Source organism: Cephus cinctus, unplaced genomic scaffold (genome assembly GCF_000341935.2).
Source record: "Cephus cinctus unplaced genomic scaffold, Ccin1 Ccin1_scaffold0494, whole genome shotgun sequence".
Taxonomy (NCBI): domain Eukaryota; kingdom Metazoa; phylum Arthropoda; class Insecta; order Hymenoptera; family Cephidae; genus Cephus; species Cephus cinctus.
The window spans coordinates 1,058,099-1,062,648 of record NW_014333166.1 but is presented as its reverse complement, the minus strand read 5'-3'; the positions used below and the strand labels follow the sequence as shown (position 1 = coordinate 1,062,648).

General features: G+C 44.7%; 1 long non-coding RNA gene across 1 annotated transcript; it reads left to right on the top strand.

The window, feature by feature from the left end:
• The first annotated feature begins 250 nt into the window (after positions 1–250).
• Positions 251–1,794, top strand: LOC112494412. Its single transcript, XR_003059808.1, has 3 exons — positions 251–385; positions 501–639; positions 1,774–1,794. It is a non-coding gene; the product is annotated as an uncharacterized LOC112494412 (long non-coding RNA).
• The last annotated feature ends 2,756 nt before the right edge of the window (positions 1,795–4,550 follow it).

Below are 4,550 nucleotides of genomic sequence, written 5' to 3'. Positions count from 1 at the left end.
CTCCCTCATATAATAGGTTGACTGGGTGACTGGCTGGCTGACTGACTACCTACGTCAGTCTCTGCATACATTCTACATACATGACCGGGGAGCTCGTATATGATTTTGCGTCCAGTGAAATTCTCGGAACCGCTATATAGACTGGGTAATTGTCGAGACTGGTATGCAGAATACATGCCACGTGTGTTCCAGGCTGTAGCACTAATATACTTGCACGTGTTGGCGATCGTGTCCCCAGGATTTGATTGTCCATGTTGCCAAGAGAATTATTGAGTCCACTGGATTCTGCCGACGTGAAATTCTCGTGCCGTGTATAGGCACGCCTGGAGGATTAGCTATATGCAATGCGAAGTAGTGGAGAGAATAAAAAAAAACATCGACCCACGTACGTACTATATATTATTCTAGAATATTATTTATATAAAAGAGACACACGGTATATATATATATATATATATATATATATATATATATATATACATAAAATGTATTATGTTTAGCGAAGTGAACGGCTGATTTAGGTACCGTCCTACTGTTAATCATAGAGACGCCGGCACTGACATCTTTAGAGGCTGTTGGCTACGTCGGGAGTCGTCGGTTTTACGAATTGCGTCGGCGATTACGAGACTCGACCAGGAGGTGGGTGCCCGATAAAAATACTTTTAAGGAAATGAAATTGATATAAAAGACGGATTGCAATGGGGGCCCATAAAACATTGTGGCTCGAGAGTAGCCATAGGTACCTAGTGGTACATATATCCTGAGGGTAAGAACTCAGGATATAGAGAGTGGAAGTTATCGCGAATGGGTGTTGCTTCGTCTTCCAGTGCTAACTGGTAACTGGTTAGTGGTAAGAAAAGAGAAGTACGGGATCTTGGAAGTGGAGAGTCAGGATTGAAAGTTCCCTCGGCTGTCGTTATGCTACTTGCCGTGCGCGCTATCGTATACATACGCGTCGGCCATATATTTATGAGGTTGGCTATGCGGCTGGACTTTAAATTCCCTACCTAAGAAAAACCGTCGCGCATTAGCTTCCTCGTGGCTCTGCATGAAATCTTTAGAGGGTCTGCCAGGGTAAGGAGAACTGAGTGCTACTTGCATTTTCCCGAGGACACCAGCTGGGACTTTACTTAGGCAAGGTTACCTGCCTGAATTTCCTCTTGGCGAACGATTCAATTTATCTCGCTGTTACTCCTGGCTGCAATAGCGACAGAGAGATCCGGCGAGGAAGAGAGTGAGTGACATAGAGATAGTTGAAGGGAACGAATGATGCATTAGGAGTAACCGGGACCAATAAAAATCAAGCGCTTTCTTTGCGCCGCGTGATTTGTGGCCGATAAATCAAAAGATCGCGTTCCTGGTGGGTCGCGGAGTCAGAGGGGAAGGCGGAGGTGGAAGTGGCTGCTAGAAGAAGAGGTACAAAAGAGACAAAAAGAAGATATGCACTGAGCGCATAAGAGTGAGACGGTGTGAGGGGTAGGTATGTATGCGGAGGCGCAATGGGTGCTTCAAACTGTTCGAGCGCCTCTGCAACTTCCTCGGACGTCCCGACGTAGGAGGGCGCGCGATGAATCATTTGATTACCGGAAAACTTACGATTTCTACTCTCAGCGGAAGGCAATTTACAAGATTGGTGGCTGGGCGCTATAATGCGAAACGCGATAGCGCCGTCGGGCTAAAGCTACGATGGGGGTACGTGGGACGGGCTTCAGCCGAGTGCTTCAGGGGTTTAGTGTTTGTGTTTTTAATTTTCCCGGCCCGTTTTGTATGCAGATATCTAGCGTAATTTATCCGGGGCTACACGCTCTACGTGTGGCGGCTAGCCAGCCTGAACCGTGCCTGCCTCTGCCTGTCGGCGTGCCACAGGGAACGAACGAGGAATACCTATAGAGGAAGAAGTACAAGTCGGATCGAGCTGAGGAACCATTGCCTGCTTCCTTTTGCGACTCCGTAAAATCCCATGGGATGGTACTAGGAATCGTTTGGAAATCTAATGAAATTCTGAAAAAAATTCAGGGCAGGTACGTTATTGAATGCTTGTTAGTCAAGTCTCGTATGTGTAGGCTTTTTTTTGACACCAGGTATAATATCTATTTACATTGTTGGTCTTGTTTAGGGAGCAAAAACTTGGAAGGTTTTTCCAATATCTGGGACGCTTCCAGACGGCAGTGGGCATCTAAGCGCCAGCAAACAGAACAAATTGTTTTTGCTTAAATTGGCAAAGACTTGGCTATCCGGACGAATACAGGGTTCACGAAACTACCGGGCAAGAACTTAATTATCTGTGAAACAATACCCTAGGAATTATGATTATTACCCGGGGGGGTACGAGAGTCTTGCGGGGAAGCTTGGGTACCTCGCTGTAGAGCAGACCTTTTCTTCTCAGGCCATCACTGTGATAAAAGTCGTACGCGTAAATAGGGGATTCAGTTTCATCTTCAAGGTCCTGAGGAACAGACGTTCCTACGGAATTGCAACCGGGCACCGCGAACTTTCGTGTAACGAGATCCTGAGATACGTTTATCCCACGTTGCGACAGCTACCGTATTAAAGGAACTGTCCTTACCCTCATGCCCCTCTGGTACCATCCATAAGTTCAAAGGCTAAAGAACTTTGGATTCTTTCTTAGTCGACATGGGTACCTAAGATATCTATAGTGGTCCATGTTACTCTTATTGCAAGATCTTCCTCCTACGTAACGGGAGGAATCTTCTTGTTAAGAGAATAAGGGATGGAGAGAAAGAAAAAAAAAATGAAAAATAAAATAATTCCAAAGGCTATCTTACGTGGTTGAAAGTTCGCATAGATCTGTGCTTTGTATCATCTGGAAATTATGGTTCTGAAGTCATTATGAATTCTTCACGTGGATAAAAATTAAACAATCCCTGCCCCTGTGGAGAAATAAGATCTTACGAGCCTCCGCGCCAATGGTGCAACCGGGATCTTCTCATCCAAGGAGTACTAGGGCTGCTGGCGGTGCTAGCGGCTTGTTTACTACCCTAGTGGCAGCATCGGAGTGAGACCATGAAATCGGATTCGGCGGTGTACGATGCAAATGAAATTGTGAAATTGGTTCGAGAGATTTATCCATTTAGACTGACGCGGTCGAGTGTAAAGAGCAAGAAGAACGCGAATGTACTCTCATTGTGCTTCTCATAGTGGTGGTGGTGGTGGTGGCGGGTATTCTCCTTCGTACCAGTAGGGGTAGTAACGACCCCTCTGGCTGGTAATAGTGGTGGTGGTTACTTCTGACGCTCTGCTAGGAAATATGATAATACCCTGGCGACGGCAAGACGAATGGTTTCCACGATTCCACTTACTATTGCGGTTAACTCGCGGATTGGTTATATAACTGAAAGGACTCTGTTCCTGAGGACACGTAAGGATACTGAAAAAAAGGTATTTTTGTTTTGAACTTAAAATTTAAACACACTTTATGGTATGTTGTATAGTTGGGTAAATTAGTTTTGTTTTTGCCACTTTATAGCTACTCCTCTTTGCCTCCTCGTTCGGGTGCGATAATTCTCTATGCTGGGGGCGGAAACTATCAAGGAGTAGTGAGTTCGGCAGGATCTTCTTCCGCAGAAAGACGATGGAAACTTTGGAGGATCCTGAAACGACGCTACCAAGTTCGCTGGTACGGAAAGCGAATTGCTGACCCGACGGCGTCGTCGCGGGATTTCAATTAGTCTCTCTATTCCTTCCTGATCGCCTAGCGACCAAGTTAACCTTCTTTGCTGGCTCCCCGGCTGCTTTAACCTACCCTTAGCTTCAGGATCGAAGATATTCCTGGCTATATCTAACCCTTACTTAGGTTATAACCCTCCGACCTGATTGCTTATGCTTATAACGTTTCTTATCCGAAACGTCTTGGTCTAATAATTATTTCAGCGTTAATGACTCATTTCGATTACCAGGTTAGACCTTACTGAATTCCATCAGGGAGCCTGTCCCTTTTATTTTTGTAGGATTTGTACTAGTGGGTTGACACAAATTTTCATCTCTTTTATGAAAACACTGTTTCCTTTGAGATTTAGTAACTTTTTTTTTTAGTGGTCCTCTGCTTTGGTACCCTGGATCTGGAGCACTCCAGCTGTCCGTCTGTTTCGCGACGAGCAACCTACATATACGAAATTACTGAAGGATTAAGGTTAATGGGTGCTCTCGACTAGAAGAGCTACCCCCGCTGTGTCGAGGAGGAATATTTTTCTGAAGAACCCTTTCGATTCTTAATATAGTCTAATCTACAAGTAATTCCGTTACTGATCTGAACCTGTATTTACCTACATACGTTCGTAAATGCAACACAGATAATATCTGGAAATTCTTTTTATAAATATTCTTTTGCAACGTTCGTATTATATCTCTCATAATATATATATATTATGTTATTTATTTTTCATATTGTTATCGCGGTACTTGAAATGTGAACGAAGCTTTAGACTACACAAAGGGGACAGGACGTTAGCAGCAAGGCGTCGCGACGTCCGGCGCTTGTCATTATCTCCCTATGATAAAATCGATAAGCGACGCCTACACGTTGGCTGGCG